Source organism: Ascaphus truei, chromosome 3 (assembly GCF_040206685.1).
Source record: "Ascaphus truei isolate aAscTru1 chromosome 3, aAscTru1.hap1, whole genome shotgun sequence".
In the NCBI taxonomy this organism is placed as follows: Eukaryota; Metazoa; Chordata; class Amphibia; order Anura; family Ascaphidae; genus Ascaphus; species Ascaphus truei.
The window spans coordinates 356,559,793-356,576,874 of record NC_134485.1 but is presented as its reverse complement, the minus strand read 5'-3'; positions in this window follow the sequence as shown (position 1 = coordinate 356,576,874).

Sequence of the window (17,082 nt, the reverse complement as noted above, 5' to 3'; positions counted from 1 at the left end):
CACACACACGCACGCACGCACGCACACACACACACACACACACTATGTGCATTTTAACTCACTTATGACACCACAGCTGACCAAAAGGCTGCAACTACATGCTAATTTTTATGGCCCCTCCTGACTGATAATGTTAAAACAATGGGATAACATTTTGGGTGGGTGCCAAGAACACAAATTAACACATGAAAGCCTTGGTTGATCAATAGAAAGGAAAGATACAAAAGAACACAAATTAACACATGAAAGCCTTGATAAAGGAAAGCATTATAGAATAGAAAATACCAGAAAGTCAAGTAACTTTAGTCTTGTTAGTCATTATGAGGAGTGGTTAATGAATATTGAGTGGTCAGTCTGTATACAGTGTTGGTTAGTGACTTGCTGAGAGAGTGAACTTGCTGAGACAGTGCTTGTATGTCTGTGCTTGAAGTACAGAAATAAAGTTCTACAATGGTTCAAATCATATTTTGGTCGTGTATGAGCCTTTACTTTAAACTGCATTGGACAATCTCTACTATACCCCTAGTGAATATGTGAATGAGTCGGCATTCAAGGAAGCCACTTATTAATACTTATTACTTAAGTACTTATTAATGAGCAAATATTTATCTCTGAGAGTGACCACAATGGGAAAAATCACTTCCTGGTATGTTTGTCTGAATCCTATCAATCTACCCTCATCTACAATTCTGATCTAATTAACAAGCCTCCTGGTAGGGTTGTCTGAATAGAATAGGCAGACCCCTCCCTTAATTATTAGTCAAGAAGTGAATGTACTAGAGCACTTAAGTCAGTCTATCTTGGCTGTGCCATTGGCTGTGTTCCATCTTTAAGTGTTGCATAGAAAGTGTCAGTGGAGTTAATACTGGAATTGAAATTGGAGGTGAACAATACAAGAAGATCTGGACTCTGCACAACAACTCTGCAACTGTGAGAACTTGGCTTTCTAAATGCTCTGATTATTTGTACTCTTCCTATCCTCAATACATGGGAAGTCTCCCCTCCTGCATCTCACTATGCCCTCCCTGCTACCTTTTCTGTTTACTGTTTCCTTGCATCTTTGTATACAATTATGTTCTCTCAAACTTCCCCACTCCCTTGCTAATCTCTATTTCTTCATCTATCCTCCACTCCACCTATGCCTGTGTCCATACACTGCACCATTATCTATACACATCTCTCCCAACAACTTCTTTAACCCAATAATAGACACCCCCACAAATACTCTAGTCACACTCTCTTATACTCCTTCCTGCTGCCAGGGATATCTCTCAGAATACTGGACCCAGCCATATACAGACCTGCTCTCATCCTCGCCTCCCTGCCCTCTTCCCTTTGTAACAGTGTTAAACTATCTCAGGGGTGCGCAAACTGGGAAGCGCACCCCCCAGGCGGGGGCGGGAGATTTGTCAGGGGGGGTACGGGCGGTTGCAAAGGAATACGCTCTTCCCCCAGGCATTTAATTAAATGCCAGGGGATTGCGTGAGGCCCCTGCAACACTCCACTTACCGGGATTCAGCCGACTGTGTGACGCGTCACCATGGCAACTGGGCGGCATGTGGGGCCATGTGACGTGACGTCATATGCATCAAATGACGCCGTGGGTCACGTGACGTCCACATGACTCTGCAGCGTCATTTCACGCGGATCCAAGGTAGGGAGGGGGTGGGGGGGAGGGGGCACGAGAGCCGGGGAAGGGGAGACGGGGACGCAGCTTCAAAAGTTTGCGATCCCCTGACCCATCTGATTGATCTAATACTGACTAACCTTAAAACTTACCTCACAAATCACACATTCCAATAGCCTGCACTCATGGCTATGGTCCCACAGTCACTGAAGCACAGCACTGCCAGCCACTGCACTTATTCCCTCACCCCCGTAAGTCTCCAACACTTAGATTGTAAGCTCTTCGGGGCAGGGATTTCATGTCCTACTGTCTGATTTTGCTGCGCTTATTGTATTATTATAATTCCTTGTACTGTATTCTTTATGAAGTGCAGAGTACACTTTTGGCGCTATATAACATATACATACATACATACATACGGAGAAGTTCTTTCTTTAATGCAATATTGATTATTGAAAAAGAAGTGCAAATCAGGGTGATTTTAGAGGCTGTCAAATGGTGGCAGTATTTGAGTGAAAAGAACATTCAAGACACGCCTCTTGTTTTCCTGGTAACTCTTACTTTTATGGTGTCTTAATCACTCCTCTTCTAAGAACTCTGTTGTGTAAAATCTGATAAATTGTTAATGACTCACTCTACTTTATCGTAATTAAAGCAGGTTTATACTTCATCGTAATTAAAGAACGCAGGTTTAAACATCATCATAATTAAAGAGCGCAGGTTTATACTTCATCGTAATTAAAGAAAGCAGGTTTATACATCATTGTATTTATTTCATAGCAGTAGGAAGAAAAAAAAAATATATAAAACGAATAGACGATACCGTTCTGTGGCTAACGAAATGCTTTTATTTGTGCGAGCTATCGAGATACACTGATCTCTTCTTCCGGTGGTGTTAAAGCAGAAAAGGTTTCACTTAAAAACAGTGCATCCTGGAATGTTATCTGTGACTGAAACTTATCCCTCCCCCCTGTGCTGTATGCGATTTATGACTTGAGGTGTTAAATGGTCCCTGAATGTTAGTGATGTAAGAATGTGTGTGTGTGTGTGTGTGTGTATGTATTTATGTATGTCTTTATTTATATAGCGCCATTAATGTACATAGCGCTTCTCAGTAGTAATACATGTGGTAATCGAATAAATAACAGATAATATAAATAACAGATCATGGGAATAAGTGCTTTAGACATAAACATAACATTAAGGAAGAGGATATAAATATGTAAATATAAATGTATAAAGCGCCCACAATGTAAAAAAAAATATATATATCTCAAAACTGCAGCACTCAAATGGAAAAAAGAGAATTTAATCCAAAATCATCAGGCAGTCAGACAAAACACCAGAGCGATGCACGTTTTAGACCTGCTGGTCTTTTCTCAAGACGATACCGTTCTGTGGCTAACTAAATGCTTTTATTGGTGCGAGCTTTCAAGATACACTGATCTCTTCTTCCGGCGATGGTACATTGAATAAAGCAGGCAACGGTTTCCTTAAAAACAGTGTCTCTTGGAATGTTATATGTGACCAGAGCTTATCCCTCCCGCATGTTTTATATATATACTAGTTGAGAGACCCGGCGTTGTAAATGCGTAATAGGTAGTATTATTTATAAATCGTGGAACAATAGGTGAGTATTTGTTGGAAAGGTTGGATAATAATATTGAAAAGAAAGATGGAATAAAATGTAATACGATGTTGTTTAAAAATGGTTTATTGTAAACACACCACAGTACAATGTATATTTTGGTGACATAACAGATGTAAAAATGTGAGGCGTGTGTCCTGCTAGGGTGTGAGGCGGCAGGTGGCACGTGGGTTGTGAGTGCTGTCTGTGAGTGGGGGTCCTGCTAGGGTGTGAGGCGGCAGGTGGCACATGGGTTGTGAGTGCTGTCTGTGAGTGGGGGTCCTGCTAGGGTGTGAGGCGGCAGGTGGCACATGGGTTGTGAGGGCTGTCTGTGAGTGGGGGTCCTGCTAGGGTGTGAGGCGGCAGGTGGCGCGTGGGTTGTGAGTGCTGTCTGTGAGTGGGGGTCCTGCTAGGGTGTGAGGCGGCGGGTGGCACATGGGTTGTGAGTGCTGTCTGTGAGTCGGGGGCCTGCTAGGGTGTGAGGCGGTGGGTCAGTGATGTCGGTGCGTAGGGGCGGGAGGCAGCAGGTGTGTGTGGCGGCAGGTATGTGTCGAGTGTGGCGGGTGTCTGTTGAGTGCATGCAGCGGCTGTGAGGCGGTAGGTGAAAGGCAGAGGCGGGCGGAGTAAGGGCGGGTGAAAGGCAGAGGCGGGTGGGCGCGAAACAGAGGCGGGGAGGCAGGAAGGCGGGCAGGAAGGCGAAGGGTGGTGGGAAGGGGTGAAGGGGGTGGGAGAGGGGAAGGGGGTGGGAGGGGAAAAGGGTGTGGGAGGGGGGAGGGAAAGGGGAGGAGGGGGAGGGAAAGGGGAGGAGGGAAAGGGGAGGAGGGGGAGGGAAAGGGGAGGAGGGGGAGGGAAAGGGGAGGAGGGGGAGGGAAAGGGGAGGAGGGGGAGGGAAAGGGGGGAAAGGGGAGAAAGGGGAGGAGGGGGAGGGAAAGGGGAGGAGGGGGAGGGAAAGGGGAGGGAAAGGGGAGGAGGGGGAGGGAAAGGGGAGGAGGGGGAGGGAAAGGGGAGGAGGGGGAGGGAAAGGGGAGGGAAAGGGGAGGAGGGGGAGGGAAAAGGGAGGAGGGGGAGGGAAAGGGGGGGAGGGAAAGGGGAGGAGGGGGAGGGAAAGGGGAGCGGGGGGGGAAGGGGAGCGGGGGGGGGAAGGGGAGCGGGGGGGGGAAGGGGAGCGGGGGGGGAAGGGGGAGCGGGGGGGGAAGGGGAGCAGGAGGGGGGAAGGGGAGCGGGGGGGGAAGGGGAGCGGGGGGGGAAGGGGAGCAGGAGGGGGGAAGGGGAGCAGGAGGGGGGAAGGGGAGCAGGAGGGGGGAAGGGGAGCAGGAGGGGGGAAGGGGGAGCAGGGGGGGGAAAAGGGGAGCGGGGGGGGAAAGGGGAGCGGGGGGGGAAAGGGGAGCAGGGGGGGGGAAGGGGAGCAGGAGGGGGGAAAGGGGAGCAGGAGGGGGGAAAGGGGAGGGGGGGGGAAAGGGGAGCGGGGGGGGAAAGGGGAGCGGGGGGGGGAAAGGGGAGCGGGGGGGGGAAAGGGGAGCGGGGGGGGAAAGGGGAGCGGGGGGGAAGGGGAGCGGGGGGGGAAGGGGAGCGGGGGGGGTAGGGGAGCGGGGGGGGAAGGGGAGCGGGGGGGAAGGGGAGCGGGGGGGGAAGGGGAGCGGGGGGGAAGGGGAGCAGGGGGGGGAAGGGGAAAGGGGAGCAGGGGGGGGGAAAGGGGAGCAGGGGGGGGAAAGGGGAGCGGGGGGGGAAAGGGGAGCGGGGGGGGAAAGGGGAGCGGGGGGGGGAAAGGGGAGCGGGGGGGGGAAAGGGGAGCAGGGGGGGGAAAGGGGAGCGGGGGGGAAAGGGGAGCAGGGGGGGGAAAGGGGAGCAGGGGGGGGAAAGGGGAGCGGGGGGAAAGGGGAGCAGGGGGGGGAAAGGGGAGCAGGGGGGGGAAAGGGGAGCGGGGGGGAAAGGGGAGCGGGGGGGAAAGGGGAGCGGGGGGGGGAAAGGGGAGCAGGGGGGGGAAAGGGGAGCAGGGGGGGGAAAGGGGAGCGGGGGGGGAAAGGGGAGCGGGGGGGGAAAGGGGAGCGGGGGGGAAAGGGGAGCGGGGGGGGAAAGGGGAGCGGGGGGGGGGAAAGGGGAGCGGGGGGGGGAAAGGGGAGCGGGGGGGGAAAGGGGAGCGGGGGGGAAAGGGGAGCGGGGGGGGAGGGGAGTGGGGGGGGAAAGGGGAGTGGGGGGGGGAGAAGGGGAGTGGGGGGGGGAGAAGGGGAGTGGGGGGGGAGAAGGGGAGTGGGGGGGGGGAGAAGGGGAGTGGGGGGGGGAGAAGGGGAGTGGGGGGGGAAGGGGAGTGGGGGGGAAGGGGGTGGAGAGCAGTGGGCATATGTATTGTCATAATTAATGTATGTGCATGTTCCCCCCCCTCCGTGCGTCCGTCCCCTTGCTGGTTCGGCAGGTGCCCCCCCCCCGTTCTCGGTGACTCGGCCCCCCCCCTCCCCGTGACTCGCGCCCCCCCGGTGCCGTCCGTGAGGCGCGTGCAGGCGGTAGGGGAGGTAGGGGAGGGTAGGGGAGCGGGGGGGGAAGGGGAGCGGGGGGGAAGGGGAGCGGGGGGGGAAGGGGAGCGGGGGGGAAGGGGAGTGGGGGGGGAAGGGGAAAGGGGAGCAGGGGGGGGGAAAGGGGAGCAGGGGGGGGAAAGGGGAGCAGGGGGGGGGAAAGGGGAGCGGGGGGGGGAAAGGGGAGCGGGGGGGGGAAAGGGGAGCAGGGGGGGGAAAGGGGAGCAGGGGGGGGGAAGGGGAGCGGGGGGAAAGGGGAGCAGGGGGGGGAAAGGGGAGCAGGGGGGGGAAAGGGGAGCGGGGGGAAAGGGGAGCAGGGGGGGGAAAGGGGAGCGGGGGGGAAAGGGGAGCGGGGGGGAAAGGGGAGCGGGGGGGGAAAGGGGAGCGGGGGGGGGAAAGGGGAGCGGGGGGGAAAGGGGAGCGGGGGGGGAAAGGGGAGCGGGGGGGGAAAGGGGAGCGGGGGGGAAAGGGGAGCGGGGGGGGAAAGGGGAGCGGGGGGGGGGAAAGGGGAGCGGGGGGGGAAAGGGGAGCAGGGGGGAAAGGGGAGCGGGGGGGGAGGGGAGCGGGGGGGGGAAAGGGGAGTGGGGGGGGGGAGAAGGGGAGTGGGGGGGGGAGAAGGGGAGTGGGGGGGGGGAGAAGGGGAGTGGGGGGGGGGAGAAGGGGAGTGGGGGGGGGAGAAGGGGAGTGGGGGGGAAGGGGAGTGGGGGGAAGGGGTGGAGAGCAGTGGGCATATGTATTGTCATAATTAATGTATGTGCATGTTCCCCCCCCTCCGTGCGTCCGTCCCCTTGCTGGTTCGGCAGGTGCCCCCCCCCCGTTCTCGGTGACTCGGCTCCCCCCCTCCCCGTGACTCGCGCCCCCCCGGCGCCCGCTTGATCCCCTGATGTGCCGTCCGTGAGGCGCGTGCAGGCGGCGGCAGGAAGCGCCCTGTGTGGGCATGAGGCGCGAGGCTGCGCGGGTGGGCCTGAGGCGCGAGGCTGTTACTGGCGCCATAAGGTGAGGCAGGACGCGCAGTGCGTTACCTGAGTGGGAGGTAGCGCCGGGGAGGTAAGGGAGCGGCTGGGGTAGGAGGGCCGCGCTTCCCGTCCGGAGCCGGTGCAGGGCGGCGCACGTGATGCGAGGGGGGGGGGCTCCGGAGCAGCATCGTGCGGTGGATGTTCGGGTGAGTGTGTGGAGGGGGGTGAGTGTGGGGGGGGGTGAGTGTGTGGGGGGGGTGAGTGTGTGGGGGGGGTGAGTGTGGGGGGGGGGGTGAGTGTGGGGGGGGTGAGTGTGGGGGGGGGGTGAGTGTGGGGGGTGAGTGGGGGGGTGAGGGGGGGCTCCGGAGCAGCATCGTGCGGTGGATGTTCGGGTGAGTGTGGGGGGGGGTGAGGGGCTCCGGAGCAGCATCGTGCGGTGGATGTTCGGGTGAGTGTGGGGGGGGGGGGTGAGGGGGGGCTCCGGAGCAGCATCGTGCGGTGGATGTTCGGGTGAGTGTGGGGGGGGGGGGGTGAGGGGCTCCGGAGCAGCATCGTGCGTTGGATGTATGGGTGAGTTTTGTGTTGGGGTGAGGGGGGTGGGGTGGTTTTGGGTGTGCTCGGGGATGTTCGTGTGAGGGGGGGGGGTGTGATGGAGCATCGTGCGTTGTATGTTTGAGTGAGGGGGGTTGGTGATGGGCTGCAGTAGCGGGAGAGCTGTGGCGTGCTTTCGTAGTGTGCATGAGGTTGGGGGGGGGGGTGGTGGGTGCATGAGGTTGGGGGGGGTGGTGGTGGAGGGGGGTGCATGAGGTTGGGGGTGGTGGTGGTGGAGGGAGGTGTTTGTAAGAGGCAGTGCGGTGAGTGTTAGGTGCTTAGAAGCATTCCCAAAGGTCACTGAGGGGTGGGACAATGTGGCAGTGGTGTTGGCCGAAGGCCAATGAGAGTCAGTGAGGGGTGGGACAGTGTGGTGAGGGGTGGGACAGTGTTGAGGTGGAGTGACAGGCCAAAGGTGCAATGCGATTGGCCCTAGGGACACAGGGCATGCAGACAAACATACAGACATTTCAGAAATATATAGTAGATAATTCTTCCTACTGCAGTGGAAGCACTGTATGCTGGGTGATAATGGTGAAAGGCAGGTTGCAGACGTGTCTAAGACATGTACAGTAGATGAGCGCACAGTAATATTTCCATTTTATTTATAAAATGTTTTACCAGGAAATAATACATTGAGAGTTACCTCTCGTTTTCAAGTATGTCCTGGGCACAGAGTTAAGACAAATAATACATGGTTACAAATACAGTTACATAAGTGAACAGGGTATACATTATATACAAGACATTGCATGCACAGATAAAGATATACAGCTGTAGCGGCCGCTATCCGAACAAATCACAGCGCCGATTTCGTGTGCGCTGCTGCACTCCACGCAGCATGAACGCGGCCAATCGCCCCAGGCACCCGCGCTTATCACAATTGCTTTGTTTGAATTTCATGGATTGTTTCTTTGTGTGCAATGAAATGAATGAATTGCAATGTGTACAGTACTGTGCTACTGTGCTACTGTGTCAATTGAAGGTGTTTAAAAAACAGAACTCTAAAATGCCATTTTCTGCACTCGCATCTTAAGGCGGTAAGGTTGGAAGACATCCCGCGTCATGAAATCGGTATTCCAATGTACACAACGCGTGAAGTGTTTGAATAACGGTCGCTGCAGCTGTATATTATAGGCGTATGTAACAGTTACAGACCAGATTAAAATGTGAGACAGGTTTACTGTAGTTTTTAAAGAACTTAAACTGATGGCGGCTGTGAGAGTCTCCGGTAGGTTGTTCCAGTTTTGGGGTGCACGGTAAGAGAAGGAGGAACGTCCGGATACTTTGCTGAACCTTGGGACCATGAACAGTCTTTTGGAGTCAGATCTCAGATGATAAGTGCTGCATGTGGTGGGGGTGAGGAGCTCGTTCAGATAGCTGGGTAGCTTGCCCAGGAAGTATTTCAAGGCGAGACAGGAAAGATTAACTTTGCGCCTAGACTCAAGTGATGACCAATCCAGTTCTTTGAGCATTTCGCAGTGATGTGTGCTGTAGTTGCATTGGAGAACAAAACGGCATATTGAATTGTCGAGGGTGTCAAGTTTGCTAAGGTGGGTTTGAGGTGCCGAGCCATATGCTATATCTCCATAGTCGATAATTGGCATTAGCATCTGCTGTGCGATACGCTTTCTGACCAGCAGACTTGGGGAGGGTTTGTTCCTGTAAAGTACCCCTAGTTTGGCATAGGTTTTGGATGTCATGGTATCAATGTGCATCCCAAATGTTAAGTGGGAGTCAAACCATATCCCCAGGTATTTCAAACTTGTAACAGGAGTTAGGGTGGTGTTAGCTTTGGTTCTGATCTGGAGCTCAGTCACTGGAAGCTTTGAAAATGTAGTCTTGGTCCCAAATACCATTGTTACAGTCTTGTCAGTGTTTAAAAACAGTTTGTTTTGGGAAATCCAATTTTCGAGTGTCAAAAAGTCAGACTGAAGTATGTGTTGAAGGTCAGAGAGGCTATGGCTGTGTGCATATAGGATTATGTCATCTGCATACATGTGTATTGAGGCTTCCTGACAAGCTGTGGGAAGATCATTGATGAACACTGAGAAGAGTAGGGGCCTGTAAGAGACGTGTGCAGAGGTATGCAATGGAGACCGTTTGTAAGGTGAAATTAAAATAAGGCTTTATTGCCTGTTCCTTTAAATAGTACAGCAAACAGAAATATACAAAAACAACAAAACCTATTCCTGTGTAAGGGCTAACTTACTTCCCCAGTCACTTTCTGCAGGGCTGGAGGGATAATTCCATTACCACCATATTCCCCAAAGTCTCAAGAGATACCTTAAAGCAGATGGCCCTTCATGTCAGTCTCTGGTAGGTTCCTGGGTCCCCTGTGTCCAGGAATATAAGTCTCTGGGTGTCTTGATCTCAGCAGAGCCTTTCTGCTGAAGACCTCTTTCCTCTTGTCAGCACCCTTGTGTACCGAGGAAAATCTTATTCCTGTTTCTGGGAACAGGCTTTTTCTAACAGAGTCTTAATCAGCCAGGTGGAGTCTGACTAATTGCTGGTGTGCAATTAACCAGCACACTGCTGGATTAGAGGCACATTTCTTTAACAGGGATAAGTCCCTGTTATAGGGCCCCAGAACAGAGCCTTGCGGGACACCACAGGTGATATCCAAGGGGTTGGAGTTAGAACCTGAGATGGACACATGTTGGGATCTACCTGATAGGTAGGACTGAAACCAGTTTAAAGCATGCTTCCCTATTCCAGAGCACTGGAGTTTGTTAAGCAGGATAGCATGATCAACAGTATCAAAAGCCTTTGCAAAATCTAGGAATATTGCACCAGTGAGTTGTCCCGTTCCATTCCACACTGGATTTCATTGCAAACTTTTAGCAGGGTAGTTACGGTGGAGAGTTTGGGGCGAAAGCCAGATTGGAATTGGCTAGGGAAATTTGTCTTGGTATAGTAATCGTTTAATTGGGAGTGAACACATTTTTCCATGACTTTGGATAGAATTGAGAGACGAGAGATTGGCCTGTAGTTTGAGACAGTGTTTTTGTCCCCACTTATGAAGATTGGGACAACTCTGGCAGTTTTCCAGGTCTTAGGCGCGTTCTTTAGTAGGTTCGGGTGCACGTGACGCACACTTTTTGTGTGTGTGGTGGTCCGTGCTGCCGGGAGAGACAGGTTGTATATGTATGTGTATGTGTGTATATGTGTAATCTATTATATATTTTTAAAATTTAAAAAAAAAAGACATGTTGGTAAAATAATAAAATATTTATTAACATCACACACACACACACACACACACACACACACACACACACACACAGGCGGTAGTGGTGCAAAAACGTACTTTTTGAGTCTTCCATGCTATCGCCCGGCTCCGCGCTCACTGCCGTGCGCACACGTCCCTAGCATACAATAGCTGGCTAACTACAGCCAACTATAACTGCCGCACGCATGCACGGCGCAGTTAGAGCGCCCACTATATTACGGGCCTTAGGCATATGGCCTGCAGATAGGATAAAGTTGACTATGGAAACAATTGGGTTGGCAATGGCTGGGGCACTTAGGAATGTAGATTGCAGTAAGTCAGGTCCACATTGGCTGCTTAGTTTTAGTTTGAGGAGCACTTGTGTAATCTCCTCTTCGGATACTGGGCCAAATTGAAAATTGTGGGCAGTGTTGGGAGAGGGTGGGGCTATATGGGTACTCCCAGGATGAGATTCATGTTTGTGGTCTGGGATGCGTTTCGCTAATTAGTAGCACACCCACAAAGTAATTATTGAATGCATTTGCAATGTCAGTGGGGTTTGTCAGAGTAATATCCCCCTTAGTGATATTACTTGGTTGTTGATGGTTAGAAGGCTGGAATATGTTGTTGAAAACCTTCCAGAAGTTAGCTGGGTTTGATGTATTCTGGAGCAGATTGTCAAAGTAATATTGTGCAGGCATCTGTAGTGATTCAGATCCTTGATTGAGATTTGCTATATGCTTTACTGTGGAGGGGTTTTGTCACTTTTTTTTACCCACCATAACTTAACTAAGTATTGTGAAACCTATCTCAAGTTTCATTTTGCAAAGCCAGTATAACCAGCCTCACACTGATGAGACCCTATATGTCGAAACAGCTGTCTGTGGGTAGGTTTACTGGCTATGCATCTTAACCCAGGCTGTGCTCAAAAGCTGTGCAATGCAGCAAGCATAAGCTTACATGGGACCATGTCATATGGTTTTGAAGCAAAAGGTGTGCTCATTTGCATGTCATTTCCCAGAATCCCCTGCTGCAGTGGAAGTGCTGAATGCTGGGTGATAATGTTGAAAGGCTGGGTTGCAGGCCTGTCTAAGACATGCAGATGAGCACACAGTAATATTTCCATTTGCTATATGCTTATTGTGGAGGGTTTGTGTCACTTTTTTCACCCACCATAACTTAACTCTGTGTGTGTGTGTGTGTATATGTGTATATATATATGATCAAAAAATAAATAGATGATACCGTTCTGTGGCTAACGAAATGCTTTTATTTGTGCGAGCTTTCGAGATACACTGATCTCTTCTTCCGGCGATGTTACAATGAATGAAGCAAAAGGTATACTTAAAAACAGTGTCTCTTGGAATGTTATCTGTGCTGTTCCTTCCCCCGGTGTGGATGTGTTTTATGGCTAGAGGTGTCAAAAAGTTACTGAAAGCAAGTGAAGAAAGAGTGTGTATGTGTATCAGTGTGAATAAAAATGAACGGAGAGCCCACAGTATATACAGTGCTTTACACAAGGTGTGTGTGGAGTGGGAGTGGATATAAATGGTGTGGGTGGGTGTGGAAATGTGAGAGTTTGTAGCACAACTAAAAGTGTGTGTGGATACTAGGTGGTCCCTATTGGTGTATAGGGATGGAAAAACAAGGAGTATTAGTATGTGTGAGAGACAGCTGTGTGTGCATACATATTTCAGCGCGAAATTTTAAAAAACAAACACGTGTGCTGCTTGGGACAATATTTACTCGCCCAGAGGTTAAATCCTCTCGCCCGGGCGTGTAAATGTATAGCATTGTCGAACACTGTATATATATATATATATATATATATATATATATATATATATATATATATATATATATTATTAAGACCATTCTCCCTCCACAGCAGAGTTAAATGAGAATTTTCACAGGTAGTATCAGGACCTGCATTCTGGTCATGCCGTGACGTGGCTGCAGGCTTATAACGCTTTGGCCAAAGGGTTTAACTAAATGACCCTTACTCATGAGAATACTAATATTGAAGTATTTAACTATGTATGTTAGTCACATTGGATGTAGCATTGTGTATTTTTTGTCTTTTGTTGTATATATTTGGCCACGCTCAGTAGCACTCCTTTTGCCATAAATATATCTATGATGTGGTGGGCACTATCTCCTAGAAATTCCCAATTAAGTTAATTGTAGTATCTGCGAGATGGTGTCGATCTGGGCACTACCGCAGTTTAATAAATAACCCCTGCTGTCAGCCCACATGCTGATTCCAAAGTCCTGTTTGCTACAAGATCATCTCGCCACTTAAAATAAATGCAAACAGCAGGCTCACAAAGGTACAAAGTGTGATGTTTTGCAAGTATGCTCTGACCTCATGTAACTTGTTTGACTCCTCTGAAGCTGTGTTTATCAGAGCAAGTATCTTGCTGCAGACGTCATTATTTCTCAAGAGCAATCCATACAGAGATATCTGTGAAAGCCGAAAACGGGACGAATTGTGCATACAAAAATGCATACTTTTTAGAGATTATATAAACTTTTACAATGCCCAAATATCAACCAAGACCTATGCCAAACTAGGAGTACTTTACAGGAACAAATCCTCCCTAAGTCTCCTGGTCAGAAAGTGTATCGCACAGCTAATGCCAATTATTGACTATGGAGACATAGTATATGGCTCGGCACCTCAAACCCACCTTAGCAAACTTGACACCCTCTACAATTCAATTTGGCGTTTTGTTCTCCAATGCAACTACAACACACATCACTGCGAAATGCTCAAAGAACTAGATTGGTCATCACTAGAGTCTAGGCGCAAAGTTCACCTTTCCTGTCTTGCCTTTAAATTCTTTATGGGCAAGCTACCCAGCTATCTGAACAAGCTCCTCACCCTTACCACATGCAGCACTTATCATCTGAGATCACTCCAAAAGACTGTTCATGGTCCCAAGGCTCAACAAAGTATCCGGCCGTTCCTCCTTCGCTTACCAGTGCCCCCCAAAACTGGAACAACCTACCAGAGACTCTCACATCCACCACCATTTTAAGTTCTTTCAAATCTAAGGCTGTCTCACATTTTAATCTGGTCTGTAACTGTTTCATACGCCCATAATATATATTTTCTTTAACTGTGCATGTAATGTCTTGTATATAATGTATACCCTGTTCATTTATGTAACTGTATTTGTAACCATGTATTATTTGTCTTAACTCTGTGCCCAGGACATACTTGAAAACGAGAGGTAACTCTCAATGTATTACTTCCTGGTAAAACATTTTATAAATAAATCATGCCTTGTACGACATTGGCCCTGGCACGCCAGAGGCCCCCTGTGAAGTATTAGGTACTTCATGGGTGCTTGCCCCTTTTGTAGGGGGTAGTCGGGCTGACCGCTCCAATGTAGAAGACTGCCCATTCGTAATGGAAGTGAAGCTCCATCCACTTCCGTTTCCAGCATCCGAGGCCTTGTAACATCATGTAATTTTATTTTATTCATAAAATGTTTTACCAGGAAGTAATACATTGAGCGTTACCTCTCGTTTTCAAGTATGTCCTGGGTATAGAGTTAAGATGAAAAATAGTCCATGGTTACAAATAGTTACATAAGTGAACAGGGTATACATTATATATGTAACCCTGCTTCCCCTTCCCCCCCCCCCCCCCCCGACTCTTCGGTGGTGTCTAGGGTACATGGGGCTGATTACATGCGGTGTGGTGCGTACCTGTGAGGAACAGGAGGGTCTGAGCTTCCCGCGATGTTGTGGGGGAGCCAGGACCGGGCTTCTGGGGTGGTAGCCTCCATGATCTCTTAGTGGTGCAGCGCCTCCATCTTCTATACTCCCAGGGTAATGGGACAGGACCGGTATAGAAGAACCCCTCAGGTCCCAGGGTTATACTCTCCAAATCACACACAGTCTTTACAGGTGCAGAACAGTCTCTTTATTTGACAGAGCAACGATATCTCAGCGGTAAGGCTTCCAGCAGCCGCAATACAATCGCCAGGTCGAGGTACACACCGCTCACCTCCTCTCCTTCCCTCCAAGTCACTCTTCCGACAGGATGGTCTGAGATAGGGCTTCAATACCCCGTGGCCCACCTCCGAGGTTAGCCTCGAGGTGGGTCTTGAATTCTCCCCCCATCATCCCTGGCAGTGGGGTGAGGGCATTGGTCCACCAGTCTATGATTCTATCAGCTCTACTTATAGACGCTGATCGTTTCAGTTCCTCTCGCTCTCATCCGGCACGCTGCGCCGGGGAGCCCGCAGCCTCCTGATACTCCTCGGACCGTTCCGCAGGATTCGTGGCTTACGGCATAATACTCAGCAACTCTAGACTCTCGATATCACTGTTCACTCGAACTCTTCCTAAGCTACTCTCTCTTCCGAAGGACCATCAAAAGAGAGGAACACAGCACAAAAGCACAGAAGAACACCAAACCCACCGGAGTTGGCTGCTAAATATAGAGCTAGCCCCTCCCCTCATGGTGTCAGCAGGGCCTCCCCTCTTGCTCACGCCTGCACCAGAGTCCAGGCCTGCGTCTACCACTCAGGTTAGGGCTATGAAGGGGGAAAACCCATGATGATTACTGGCGCCTGATCTTAACAGGACTTATCACAGTAGCAGGAAGATAGGTATAGCCTGAGCTGTTTACAGGGGGCTACATATACAAAACATAGCATGCACAGTTAGAGATAATATATATTATGGGCGTATGTAAGTTACAGACCAGATTAAAATGTGAGACAGCTTACTTTTGAAATAACTTAGACTGGTGGTGGCTGGGAGAGTCTCCGGGAGATTGTTCCAGTTTTGGGGTGCACAGTAGGAGGAGGAGCGGACGGATACTTTGTTGAACCTTGGGACCATGAACTGTCTTTGAGAGTGAGATCTCAGATAAGTGCTGCATGTGGTAGGAGTGAGGAGCTTGTTCAGATAGACGGGGAGCTTGTCCAGAAAGTATTTTAAGACAAGACAGGAAAGATGAACTTGCTAACCATGCCAAGGGGTCCATGCTGCTTATATGAAAGAGATGTGCCTTGTTATGTCCATCACTTTCTTAACGTGTCTTACAGTGTTATTTAACCAGGGGTGAGCAAACTTTTTATGCCGAGCCCCCCTTTTTTCATCCATGAAGTTTCTCGGGCCCCCCCCTGCCTGATGTAATCAAAATCACATGACAAAAAAACCTTTATTAAACGGTATACAATGAAAATACAAATATGTCTAAATACTTATTTCAACAGCTCGCGCTTGCAAAATTAGGCTGCGTTCACGCTGCCACTGAGAGCGGTGACATCACCAACTCTCCAAGCATGAGCACAGGGTGTCCTGCAGAATTTTGCAAGCACGAGCGGGGAAGTGTTTACGCTTTTTTTATTATTTCCATTTACATTCATAGTATGATTGATATAGGGGCAGCCTACCCTTTCACTTGCAGCGGATCGCAGCAAAGCAGGTTGCCAGCGAAGGAGAGCAGGAACACAGCGCTATTGCAGGGCAGACACCGGAAGGAGGGGCGTTTGACTTCACAGCGCTCGGGCGTGCTCCTCCCCGTACCTCCGAAGCCCCCGCGCATGCGCACACACCATCACGTGGCCGCCACCTGCACTATCCTGTTCGGCCGCCCGCGCACATCTTTGGCTGCCAGTCCGCGCACATCTTCTTGGCCGACCGCGCACAGCTTTTTCGCCCTCCCGCGCACAGCGTCTGCCGGCCCGCGCTCCCCCCCCCCCCAGTTTGTGCAGCGCTGCATTCAATCACAACACACACCCACAATCACAGCACACATACTCAATCACAACACACACAGACAACACACACAATCACAACCAACAGACAAAACATACACACAATCACAACCAACACAGACAGCACACTCAATCACAACACCCACACAATCACAACACACAGACACAACACACAATCACAACACACACCCACACCTACTCAGACACAACACACAATCACAACACACAGACACAACACACTCAAACACAAATAACACAAACACACTCAATCACAACACACACACAATCACAACCAACACACACAATCACAGACAACACATAATCAATCACAACACCCCCACACACAACACACACACAATCACAACACAGACAGCACATATACTCAATCACAACACACACAACACTCAATCACAACACACAACACATACTCAATCACAACGCACACACACACACAAAATCACAACTAACACAGACACAAAACACACACAATCATAAAACACAGACACAACACACACTCAAAACCAGCACCTCAAAACCAGCAGACACAACACACACACAAACTCAATCACAGCACCCACACACACACTTGATCACAACACACACACAATGACAGACAAGACACACAATCTCAACCAACAGACAACACACACACACTTTAACCTGGGGGGGGGGGAGCTCGGGGGAGTACTTGGCATGCTTCTGCTTAGTCCCCCGTGGGCTGCTGAAAACTGGGGCGGCAAACAGACAGCAAGAGGAGGCTTGTCTGTGTGCAGAGAGAAGCCCCGCCCCCTCTGCAAGACACAGAGCAGAGAACCAGCAGCC